This window comes from Mustela lutreola, chromosome 14 (genome assembly GCF_030435805.1).
Source record: "Mustela lutreola isolate mMusLut2 chromosome 14, mMusLut2.pri, whole genome shotgun sequence".
NCBI lineage: Eukaryota > Metazoa > Chordata > Mammalia > Carnivora > Mustelidae > Mustela > Mustela lutreola.
In genome coordinates, this window is record NC_081303.1 from 44,409,787 (window position 1) to 44,423,450 (window position 13,664).

The following is a 13,664-nucleotide window of genomic DNA, read 5'->3' on the forward strand; positions in this document are numbered from 1 at the left end:
TTATTGGTAAAGATAGTGGAGAATAGTGGGGAAAAGAAAAGACACCATGATTGGAGGTCAGTAGGAAGCCTTCCTGGTTCCTTACTTACAACCCACCTTATGTTATATGATCATGGGGTTTGTTCCATGTATAATTTTATTTATTTGTGGACTTTTTAGTGGGAGAAGGTTATATTTGTGTGCATGATGGTAAGGAGGGAAAAAAGAAGTGTAAATTGGGTAAAGTGTAAATATGGGTTAAAGCCTCTGCCTTCGGCTCAGGTCATGATCCCAGAGACCTGGGATCGAGCCCCGCATCCGGCTTTCTGCTCAACGGGGGAGCCTGCTTCCCCCTCTCTCTCTACCTGCCTCTCTGCCTTTGTGATCTTTGTCTGTCAAATAAATAAATAAAATCTTAAAAAAAAAAAAAAAGAAGTGTAAATTGATGAGCTCCTCTAGAAATCTTTCCATAGGGCCTGTCTAAATTCATGAAGTATTTAGGATAACCACAAAATATTTTAGTCTTATTTCAATATGAATTTAAGAGGTCTGTTTTTTGTTTTATCTTATTGACTCATTTTATTAGTTCCATTTGAAAAACCAGGAGTTTGTGGGAGAAAAGGGCAAGCCCCAAGTTCACTATAGAGGGTGTCAGATAACAAGGGCTGACAGAGTACTTTTGAGGTTCCAGATTTTCACTGGGCCAAAGAGTAACAAATGTTACTTCAGATCAAAGGTTGGCAAACTGTGGCCCGTGGGCCAAATGTGGCCAGTACCTTTTTTTTGTAAATAGAATTGTGCTGGAACACAGCCAGTCGTCTTCCTTTATATATGCTCTGTGGCTGCTTTGCTGTTCCAGAGTTGAGTGAGTTCAGTAGAGGTTGGCCTGTGGAGCCCAAGATGTTTACCGTCTGGCCCTTTATAGAAAAAGTTTGTTGATCTCTGTTTTAGATGATCAAACTTAAGAGATTCAGTTCTTTTTATAGAATCCATCATTAATATTCTGAGGAATTGGCTGTAGCTTTAAAAGTGCATTTTTCTGTCTTCTCTCTTATTGTCCTCACTTGATTTTTAAAATTGCTTTTTCTGTTCCCATTTCCTCTCTCTCTGGAACCTCACTCCGTTGATCGTCTATCAGGAGAGTACAGGTGACACTGAGAGACACTTAGGGTTTCTGTACTGGAGCTGTGTTAAGTGTCGAGGAAGCAGTAAGGGTGGGAGGTGTGGCCTTTGCCACACAGTGGCCATTAACAAGAAGCACTTGAAAAGTCACATTTAAGCTTTATTTCAAAATAGGTGATATATTGCCACTGGCTGGAGACAAACTCTGGTTTAAAGCCATCAGAATTGGGAGGCCCTTTGTTCAGCAGAAGGCTTTTTATAAACTCTGCAGCAGTCACAAAGAACACTGTAGTTTGGACTTAGCACCAAGCTAAAATTTCATGTCTGAGGACAGTTTATTACAATCATTCATCTTGGGCATCCAGTCTGCTGACTCTTTTTGGCCGAACCTAAAAAGTCAGAGGTACTTCAGCCACGTCTGTTTCCAAACCAGAAATAACTCAGACGTGGCCTGAGCAGCACTGGAGTTCCACATTAGTTCCACCGGCCGAGGATTCCAGGGCTCGCAGGCATCAATCATTGTATTAGCGTTTTAGGGCCCTTGTCGGTGTTGTCAGGAATATGAAAAAAATGTGACCTAGTCTTTGTTCGCAAGGATGACTGGAGAGGGCTGGTCTGGGGCCCTCCTCTCTAGCGGATCCCCTGTCAGTCATTGAGCTACTCGCCTCAGCCCTCAGTGTGGAAACTTAGTACTCTGGAAGGTGTTATTTTTGGGTTGGAGGCAGATGGCTGTAGCACCTCAGTAGTGCTGTGCGCACAGCCCCAGAGGCAGGCGGTGCTCGGCTTCCATGTTCTTCCTTCCATTCGCACCCCCACGGTCTCCCCAGGAGTCAGGGCAGGGGCAGCCTTCCTGCTGTGCTCTCTGGTCTCCCCCTTCTCTGGACAGACTCTTGGGTTAGGGATGAGGAGGCTCAAGAAAAAAAAAAAAAAGCAAACAAAACTTTGTTGGCAAAAAAGCTTTCCTGATACTTTTTTTTAAAGCTAGACTTGACAATTGGAATTATAAGTGTTTTTATTTATTTTTTAAAGATTTTATTTATTTATTTGACGGAGAGAGATCACAAGTAGGCAGAGAGGCAGGCAGAGAGAGAGAGAGGAGGAAGCAGCCTCCCCACAGAGCAGAGAGCCCGATGCGGGGCTTGATCCCAGGACCCTGGGATCATGACCCGAGCTGAAGGCAGAGTCTTTAACCCACTGAGCCACCCAGGCGTCCCTGTAAGTGCTTTTAAAATAAAATACTTAATATGAAATTTTTATGAACTCTCACACGGCATTTGTAACCCTTTCCCCTTCCTGCCAGTCATTTCTGAAGTCTGTTAATTTTTGTGATTAGAATTATTATATAAAATTCAAGGGGGTTAAAGATACAGATGTAGTGAAAAGAAGGGCTATCTGTACCCCAGTGTTCATAGCAGCAATGGCCACGCTTGCCAAACTGTGCAAAGAACTAAGATGCCCTTCAACGGACGAATGGATAAGGAAGATGTGGTCCATATACACTATGGAGTATTATGCCTCCATCAGAAAGGACGAATACCCAACTTTTGTAGCAACATGAACAGGACTGGAAGAGATTATGCTGAGTGAAATAAGTCAAGCAGAGAAAGTCAATTATCATATGGTTTTGCTTATTTGTGGAGCATAAGAAATAACATGGAGGACATGGGGAGAGGGAGAGGAGAAGTGAGTTGAGGGCACTTGGAGGGGGAGTCGAACCATGAGAGACTGTGGACTCTGAGAAACAACCTGAGGGTTTTGAAGGTGCAGGGAGGGGGGAGGTTGGGTGAACCTGGTAGTGGGTATTATGGAGGGCATGTATTGCATGGAGCACTGGGTGTGGTGCATAAACAATGAATTCTGGTACACTGAAAAGAAATTTAAAAAATTAAAAATTAAAAAAAAAAGCAAAGGCTGAATAATATTCCACAAAAAAAAAAAAAAAAAATTCAAGGGGTTTGAAATAGATGATGTATTACATCCCTTTAGATTCCGCAACAGTGAGATTCGGGATGGAGTGTCCAATTATTACCGGTCATACTCAGGAATGTACCTTGTGAGCCTGGTGCCTGAAACCATCTTCCTGGGCCATCAGTTATACTTGCAGATTTTTTGGGGGAAAATGTTTTATATAATGAAGAGGAGAATGAAAACTTTTCCTCATCTTTCCAAAAGAGAAAGGAGACTCTGAATGGATTTCTCCTTTACGTGGACTTCTAGCCACACTCCTTAGCTTCCATGAGTAGGCTTTCTCCTCAAGCTCATGGAAAAGTTTGAGAAGCAGTGTTTCAGACCAACACTTAAGAACTCTGTTTCTTTAACGGCCAAGAGAAGCAAGGATTTTTGTGGGGCATCCCTAACTCTATAAAAGAAGGGAGAACATGATCCTATAGTGGACTCAGTTTTACTGGATTTTGCACAGCAAAACCCATTTTGGGGGGGAAGGATTGAGAGGAGTAGGTAAGTAAAATTACGTATATGAAAACTCTTCCTAATCAGTAGCAGGAATAGTGGCAGAAATAAGAGAAGAATCAACCCCACTCCCATGCCTAAAGCGGGGACTGCTAATAAAAGCCTAGAAAAATAAGCATTAGTTTAATCCATGGGTTAGAAAGTGACAGAGGTTGAATTCCATGGGCTTACTTTGGTTTTCCTCCCTCCTTTCCTTCCTTCCTGTTTTCTTTTATAATTTGTTTTTCGTAGATCCTTTTCAGAAGAGTAGTAGTCTTCATATTTTGATGGTAAAATAGAGAACTCTAGAGATGAGAGCATGTCTCAACATTTATTTTTTGCTGTGCTGTAGTGTACTTTGGCTCATGTCTTAAACTGGCAAGTATTAAGATGGTTACTTTTTTTTTTTAAGTTCAGTAGCTTAGGCCTGTATCTTTATTATTTAAAAAATAAACTCATTTATAGGTTTTATCTGAAATAACTATTCCAAATAGTATAATTTGGGGAGTAAATCAGTTTATATATGAATTTGAAACTAGTAAAGGACTTCAGATGGTCTTTAAACAAGGGGATATTCACAAGAGACTTCTGTATGAGATCTTTGCATTCTGCCTCAGTTTTCCTTTTTTAAAAAAGATACTTCATAACATAAAAGAATGACAGTATTGACAATGGCAGGAATCCATTGGGATCGTCCAGAGCTCCTGCTGCTACTACAGCCCCCCTTTCTCCTCCTTCCATGAAGTTACTAATCAGTGTCCCTGAGTAAAAACACATTGCTTGTTTCTGTTTGGATCTAGTTTAGACTCAGAAGGAAGTGGAGCCTGAGCTGCTTCCTCCGTGTTCTTTGCCTGAGTCTAAAACAGCCTTATTATGGGGCCAATGCATGTGACAGTTGGGCAGCCCTTGGTCATCATTTTCAGCCATAGTGACGCTCCTGGATGCAAAGAGCTAAATTGCATATTGACTGAAATCACTACCTGTTAAATTCAAATACTGTAGTTCTCAAATCTAGTTGTGCATCATTATTACCTGTCTTTTTACTTATTTGTTTTTTAATGGAGAAATACCGGTTCTGCTCACGGATCTGTCCAATCAGAATCAGAGAATGGGAATGGGTTGGGGTGGTGGGGCGGTGGTGAAAGCAACCAAATAAAAAACCCCGTAAACCTCCACACATGATCCTGCTGGCCAGCCAGGGTTGGCTGATTCATAGGATGTACTCAAGGTTAATTTTATTTAAAATCCTATATTAGAAAATAACTAATATTTAGATTTAAAAAATTATTTACTATGAGAGAAATATATTAATGCATAATTAAGAAATGAAGGAAAAGTATTTACTCAGCCTACCCTGCACACTTTGTTTTTGGCTTGCTCCTACATTACATTAGGTACATTCTTGCATTGGAGTTAATCCTTTCCCCTATCTAATAGAAATATTAATTTTATAGAATTAATAGAAATTTAATAAAAGCAATAATTTTAAATGAAATAACCATCTTAATTAGATTAATAAATATAAAATTTATATTAATAAAAATGTGGAGTCTGTTTCTTATTAGGTTTGCTGAACTAGAGAAACAGTAGTAAAAAGATAAGTAAAAAGGTGGCTTACTATTATATAGTAGTTCTTTTTCTTAAGGAGGTATTTAAATTTATCTATTTGTTTTTGTTAAGAATGTGAAACACTGAAGTTTCACAGAGGAAGAAAGTGCCACTTCTTTTCCATATTGTTTTATAATGAGTTTAGGGCAAAGGAGGGTGGTGAAGAGACAATAAAATTTTGAGGTCTTAGTAAGTCCCATGTATAACTGTTTTACAAGTACAGGATTTTGGATTTGCTAAAGCAAACCAAAAATTACTGGTATATTTTTAAAGACATCTACTTTTTGGCATTTTTGAGTTCTAATAATGTGATCCACTTAGCTTTTGCAGGTTAAGTAAAGAATGTAACTTTAATCTGAGACTTACAGTCTCAGAATTAAAGAAGGCAGAATCAAAATATTAGGTAAGAATTTAATTAATTAAAGTAATTGGGAAGTGAGTTACAGTAAAGCCAAACACTGATTTCAATAAGTCAATGGATATGGGAGGCGATTATTTGAGTGATGTGTGCTCATTTAGTTTTTGAGTCAGTGGTCCATGGATTCATCTAAGGATTCTGTTTTTTGTGGTACAAAGCTTCATATCTGAGACTTTTAACAAATCAATATATATCAAGGAGGAAGATAAAATTGAACCAGCAGGTGTCAGCAAGAACCGTAATAAAAACATTAGTCTGGTTAACTCAACCTTTATTTTGTTCCTCAGGGATGCTTCAGTCAACCTTCAAATGATATTTCATTGGATACTTATTTGCATTTTAATGTAGAATCCTATTTTTAGCAGTTTTAGGGGACATGCCTAAAGTTTAGCACTAGCTCCAAAAAGGTTTAGTTCGAAGAAAAAGATGTTCGCCAAGTGCTATGAACTTTTCCTCATTTCACTGTCTTGAAAAAACATTACCCACAAATTATCCTAAATCAAAAAAGCTTATATTTAACAGTTTACACATTTCTCTGATTATCTGCATCATATTTTTTTTCAATATGCCATTCCTACAAACACGTTAACCATATACATTTTATAGGAATAGGGGTAGGAATACATAAACAATGGCCTTAATTTTGCAATGAAAATACAGCATTTTTGTTCTTTCAGCATACAATTAGCTATTTTATTTTAGACCTATTCTAATTGAGTCAGGGGAAATAATGTCTATTTTTTTTTTTACAAAATTGAAAGATTTATTACTCTTCTTGTTTTCCTATAATTTTTATTAGAAATCCTGTCTCTTTTTTCCTTCCTCTTCACTTGATGATTTGACAAAAATACAAATCCAGTAGGCAAACATTATATCCAGTATTTTGTGATAATCTTACTAGGGCCCTGTAGCTTTGGCGAGGGGCTGGGATTTTAGTCTAAGTACAGTGAGAGTGTTATGAGGTGATTTATGCTTTCAAAATATCACTGTGAAAATGTGGAAAAGAGGGCCTATTAGTCGGGTATTGTAGTATTTCCTGGTGGAGATATAATGATGCCTTCAGGGTCTTATTGTGGTGATAGAAGACTGTGGACAAATCTAAGATATATTTTGGAAATAGAACAAATGGCATTTACTGATGTGTTAGATACGGGGAACTGGGAAGTGAAGGGGGTAAAAAGAATAAAGAATGAATTTTGGGTTTTTGATTAGACCACCTTTTCCTGAAAGTGTGATCTGCAGACTTCTGGGGATGGTGGAGGTGGAAGGTTGGGTAGGACCCTTGAGTCTGTTTCAAGTGGTCAGCAAGATCAGACAATTTTTGTAATACTAAGACATTTATTTTTTTAAAAAATTTGTTATTTATTTATTTGACAGAGAGAAGATCACAAGTACAGGGAGCAGCAGGCAGAGAGAGAGGGGGAAGCAGACTCCCCACTGAGCAGAGAGCCTGATGTAGGGCTCAATCCCAGGACCCTGGGATAATGACCTGAGCTGAAGGCAGAGGCTTAACCCACTGAGCCACCCATTATTATTTTTAAGACATTTTTTTTAAGCCATTGATGTCTTAGCTTGAGTCAGTGTACACTCTAGACTGTACTAGTCTTTGTGTTGTTTAAATGTTCTGAATTTTAATAAAAAGGTGACTTTCATTTTTAGATGTCTTTGTTGAAGCACAGAGTATTATTATTTTTTTTTAATCAGATCTTAACCTTTGAGTACATGTCTTTTAATATGTGTGATGAAGTGGGAAGTATACTTAACTTAGTACTACTGCACCAAATCAAAGTTGTATCAAGGGGGGAAGCATTTGTGCAGTTGTTTGAAGAGCAAGCCAAGAGCTGCTATTTCCACAGAGCACTGTTTTTACTTGAAAGAATGACTGAAAGACAAACTTTGGTTCTTCATACTTGGGTGCTTTTTAGAGATTTTTAAGATTTTATTTATTTATTTGACAGACAGAGATCACAAGTAGGCAGAGAGGCAGGCAGAGAGAGAGGGGGAAGCAAGCTACCTGCTGAGCAGAGAGCCTGATACGGGGCTTGATCCCAGGACTCTGAGATCGTGACCTGAGCTAAAGGCAGAGGCTTTAACCCACTGAGCCACCCAGGTGCTCCCTGTAGATATTTTCTTGAAAATTAAGTGCCTGTCATTTAAAGAAAGATAACTGACACTATTCGTCACTAATGACAAGATTCGAACTTTCGAAAGAAAAATTGGAATTTTGGAGAAGTTATATGCATCACTATGACCTTGACATTTTCCTGGTATATAAAGACTTTTCTGATGAGATTAATTGTAGTAGTAAGGAAATTTTTTTTTATTTGTATAATGAAATGGTCAACATTTAGATGATCTGAGTAACCCAGTGAACTAAAATTTTCCAGATGACCAATGTGTGGTGTTACAAAATCAAGCATGAGTAAAAGGTCTATTCAAAGGGCAAGAGAGACCATTGGATTTTAACATAACAGAGTATAAAAGTTCATTGATTTGAGCATCTACATGGCAGTTAACCTTTAAGAATTTGCCACCTGTCAAGTTTGGTGTATTATCAAAGGAGACTATCCACAGTGATATCCATATTGGTTATCAAAATACTCTTCTGTTTTCCAGCTATACATTTGTATAAGACCAGATTTTTAAAAATATATTTCTGCCAAAACAACATATTTGAACAGATTGATGTAGAAGCTGCATCTCTGAAGACAGACATTAAAGAAACTTGCAAAATATAAGATAGTGCCTCTTCTGATTTTTTAAAAATGTAGCTATTTTTCATAAAAATATGCATAAACATGTAATAGTGTTATTGCTGTTATTTGTAAATGAATTAGTATGTATTTTAATCATTTTTCAGTTTTAATTTCAATTATGCAAGATACTGATAGAGACATGACCCACATGAACAAAAGATCTTCAGGGTCCTCAGATAAAGAGGTCCAGAGCCCCCCCCACCCAGAAGCTTGAGAATTTGGGGGCCAGACCAGCTGAGTAGATGATGATACATATAAAGAGAAAAAATATTAAAGGAAGAGCATTATTTTATTTTATTTTTTTGGAAGGATGGGAGATGGAATCCTCAATTCAAGGCGGTATCAGACAAACAGTTGGATATTGGTGTTGATAGCCCAGAGCTTAGACCATACACCTGTGGTAGAGATAGAGATTTCAGAGTAATTCTGTAGAGACCATATTCAAAGTCATGGGACTAGATGGTATGACTTCAGCAGAGATAACAGGTTTTTATAAAAAAGATTTTTTGTAGATTAATTATTTTGGGAGGGGTGGCGAGTGCATGCACACATGAGTTGGGGGAGCAGTAGAGGGAGAGAATCTTCAAGCAGACTCTGCACTGAGCACAGAGTGTGAGGCGGGGCTCACTCAGTACACTGTCCCATGAGAGCATGAGCTGAGCTGAAACCAAGAGTCAGATGCTCAACTGACTGAGCCACCCAGGTGCCCCTTAAAAAAGATTTAGGTCTTAGAGCACTCCAATATAAATGTTAGATAGAAAAAGGAACTTAGAATAGGTCTAGTGTGGGAGAAAAGTGAGAACAATAAGAGATCACAGAACATTTTGGGAAAGTGAGATAGTTGTGTTGAAAGCAGGGTGAGGTCAAGAGGACCACAGGGGCAGCTGGGTGGCTCAGTCCATCAAGCATCTGCCTTCAGATCAGGTCATGATCTCTGGGATCAAGTCCCATGTCAGGCTTCCTGCTCAGGAGGGAGTCTGCCTCTCTCTCTCTCTCTCCCCTCTGCCCCGCCCCACCGCTCATTCTCTCTTTTTTTCCCAAATAAATAAAATCTTTAAAAAAAAAAAAAAAAGATCTTGATGAGGGGCTTTTTCATCCCTTGACTGTTGTCATAGCTTCTTAACTGATCTTGTTTATGGTTGTGAATTCCTCTACTCTGTTCACATGGCAAGAAAGACTGCTTTCCCAAATAGTGAAATCCTCTCTCTTAGCTGCTTGAAACTCAACATTAACTCTCTGGTACCAACTCTTCATTATTTAAAACCCAATTTAGGCAACACCTTCTTTGGGCACCCTTTTTTGATTGAAGTTTGCCAGATTTGTTGAATGTGATCATGATTTTTCTCATCATTCACTTTAGACTTGTTAAACTGTAACAAGAATTATTTGATCGTTTTATGGCAGACATACATGCATCTGTTAATTAAATAAATGTTGATTCAGCATCTATTTTCTGCCAAACATTGACCTAAGCCCTGGGGACACAGCTATGGATGGCACATAAAGGTCCCTGCAACATGGAATTTATAATCTAGAAGACTGAATACATAATTAACGTATTTTATATCTTAAGATGTGTTTTTATTTTATTTAGGAGATTAGCAGAAAGATAAAATATGAATATTTTTAACCTTTGAAAATATGATAGTGGTATGAAATCAATATATAATCATTGACATATTCTTATTTTGTAATAGCATGAGAATCTAGTGACACATGGAATCATGTTAGATACTATGTGAAGAAAACGCTGTTGCTTTTTATTCATCGTACTTATTAAGCTTACGTGAACTATGAGGACTTCGTACAGACGTTAATTTTCCAAGCAGAGGCCTTTTGACATTTGTCAGAAATACAATAGAAGTGAGTTCCCTGTTATGCAGATGTTAAGTTAAATTACTCATATGAGTTTATTGGTTTGGTGTTTTTTTTTTGTTTTGTTTTGTTTTTTTACGTTGGCTTCCTTCATAATTTTATTAACTTACACATTGTCATTCAATAGTATGATAAAACCCACTTTATTATAAACTAGCACAAACTTCTTAGGTGTATTCTTGGTATTAGTCAAGCTGTGGGATATTAGAAAATATTACACAAAGAAAACATTTTATGATTAAATAAGTTAAATATAAATGAGACTTTCAGTGAATTTGTTATTTATCAGTTTCAGGCCTGCTTGGATCCTTTAGTGTGCTGGCATTTATTATGATGTTCTAAGAACAATATACATAGCAAATAGTATTTCACAGAGGTCTTTGACCTGGAAGCCCTTTTTTTCATGACTGTTTTTGAAAGTACCTGTGGGACACTAGATGTGAAATGCTGATTTTAGTGGTTTATATTTCACAGTAAAAGATTCTCTAATTCATTATTAGAGTTCTCTTTCTCCTTCCCTCTCCTCCTCTCCTTGGATCGAACACTCTATAAAATCCAGTCCAGAAATAGAAAATATGGTTATATGTCATACTAAATGATGTTCATCCCAGAAGTGAATACCAGCTTAACATCAAAAATGAATCACCATACTTGAACATTTTAACAAAAAAAAAACCTGTATAATCATCTCAGATACATAAAAAGCATTTGACAAAAATTTAACATTATTCTTTATAAAATCTCTTAGCAAAGTAAGAATAGAAAGGCACTATCTCAGCCTGATAAATTAAGACATCTATGAAGAATGTATATCTTTTATTCATATGAAAAATGCTTTTGTAAGGGAGCATATTTTTCTAAAATATATCTTTTTAATAATTATCATTTTGATTATTTTAAGCTGGTTATTTACTTATTTTCTAAAAATTTTATTTATTTATTTGACAGAGATCACAAGTAGCCAGAGAAGCAGGCAGAGAGAGGGGGAAGCAGGCTCCCCGCTGAGCAGAGAACCCAATGCGGGGCTCCATCCCAGGACACTGGGATTATGATCTGAGCTGAAGGCAGGGACTTAACCCACTGAGCCACCCAGGCGTCCCAAGCTAGTTATTTTTAAGATGCTGCAAACATAGAAGTTCTGAAAACTGAGTATAAGTTACCTTCTGTTATGAGACATTGATATTTATAAGAAAAATCTCCATTAGTAAGGTGTCTCCCTTGCTGTACCAGGAACAGGGTTTGACTCAATTTCTAGAAACTATTACTGATAGAGATGGCAATGAGTTGATCTGCATAACAACCTTACTCTTGTTTGTTGTGCTTTTCCTGGTAACCTCCCATAACTGAGTCTCAACATCTTTCGTCTTTAGCTAAAGATGGTATTTAAGTTGATGGCTTTGACTGTTAGGGGGAGTTGCTCTATTTTCCTGAGTTGCTTCTATATATATAGAAGGTATATATTTTATCAGACTTTTCTCCTGTGACTCTGTCTCATGCCAATTTGATTCTTACAGCAGCTAGAAGAATCTTGAAAATTTTTCCTTTCCAACACTTTCTTCCTGCTAGGAGCAATAAAAGAATGTCTACTCTCTACTTAGGTTCATTGCACTGGAAGTTCTAGTCATTAAAATAAGGCAAGAATCCCCCCCAAATCTACCTGGACTAATAAGTGAGTTCAGCAAGTTTGCAGTATGTGTGGGGTTGCATGTGTGTTTATGTAAATATATGTTGTCATTTGATATATGGCAAGAATGACATAGTAGTAGTAGTGTTGTGGGGGCTGATCATTTCAATATATGATTTGAACTCAATTGGATATCCATATAGAAAAAAGCCTAATATTGACTTCACCTTGTATCATACAAAAGTTTAATTCCAGGTCAATTATAGATCTAAACTTGAAAGGTAAAACAATAAAGCTTATGTTAGAAGATAATATATGAGAAATTGAACTATAGGAATAATTCTTAAATAGTACACACAGATATTATAAAGGAATGATTGATTAGACCATATTAAATTTATGAATTTCTGTTCATTAGTTAATTGAAAGATGCCATTAGGAAGGTTTTAAAAAAGAGAAGTTACAGAATGGAAGGAAATATTTACAAATAGTCATTTTTTTTTTTAAAGATTTTATTTATTTGACAGACAGAGATCACAAGTAGACAGAAAGGCAGGCAGAGAGAGAGAGAGGGAAGCAGGCTCCCTGCTGAGCAGAGAGCCCGATGGGCGACTCGATCCCAGGACCCGGAGGCCACAACCCGAGCCGAAGGCAGAGGCCCAACCCACTGAGCCACCCAGGCACCCCAAATAGTCATTTTTAAACTTTTTTTTTTTTTTAAAGAGTATAGTGAGGGACGCCTGGGTGGCTCAGTTGGTTAAGCAGCTGCCTTCGGCTCAGGTCATGATCCCAGCGTCCTGGGATCGAGTCCCACATTGGGCTCCTTGCTCCGCAGGGAGCCTGCTTCTCCCTCTGACTCTGCCTTCCACTGTGTCTGCCTGTGCTCGCTCTCGCTCGCTCTCTCTCTGACAAATAAATAAATCTTAAAAAAAAAAAAAAAAAAGAGTATAGTGAAGTGAGGATGTGTTTTGATATCTCTGTTAATCCCATTTAAATGGATCCTAGTTTTTCAATCCTTACATTATATTTTAGTTATAAAATAACACTTATAAGGAACCTAGAAATAATTGATGTTGTATAGAAAAAGTGTTGGGTGGAGCAGTAGCTGTGTCTTATTTGTAGTTCAGTTCTTGAACTACACTAGGTGCAGTAGGTGACAGAATTAGTAGTAGAGGGGCACTGGGTGGCTCAGCGGGTTAAGCCTCTGCTCAGGTCATGATCTCAGGGTCCTGGGATCGAGCCCCTCATCAGGCTCTCTGGTCTGGCGGGGAGTCTGCTTCCCCCCCTCTCTCTGCCGGCCTCTCTGCCTACTTGTGATCTCTCTTTCTGTCAAATAAATAAATAAAATGTTAAAAAAAAAGATTTAGTAATAAACATAGAATTAGTGACATAGAATTAGTCTTCATTTTATGTTAACTGAGTTATGGCTGAGTGTATGCATACTTTACAAAGTATGCATAAAAAAGGAAACCCCCTCATAGGAGGACTGGCCTTTTAAGTTTAAACCTAAAAATTATGGTAAGAAGTACGGTTGGACATACATAACAAAAGTACTAACATTTTTAGAATATGAAGATGAGGTGCATTTTAGAATTGTAGAACATTTACCACATTTATGGGAAGCTTATGGTAATTATCTTTGCATATTGCATGGGGAAGGGAAGCCTGGTGCGTGAGGTTTAATGGAGAAGAGAGAATTTCATCTCATAAAATAGGATTTTTCTAAGCACATGATACTACTTTGGAGAATTGGACTTAGTTGAGACGGTGAATACCTTTTGTTTTAGCTAAACAGAGCTTGGATTTAGCAAATGACAGTTATAAGAGTATGGGA

General features: G+C 37.6%; 1 protein-coding gene across 2 annotated transcripts in view; it reads left to right on the forward strand.

Annotated features, from left to right (window-relative positions):
- NEK7 (NIMA related kinase 7) overlaps positions 1-13,664 on the forward strand; it is a 155,082-nt gene that overhangs the window by 48,625 nt on the left and 92,793 nt on the right. The window lies entirely within an intron of this gene.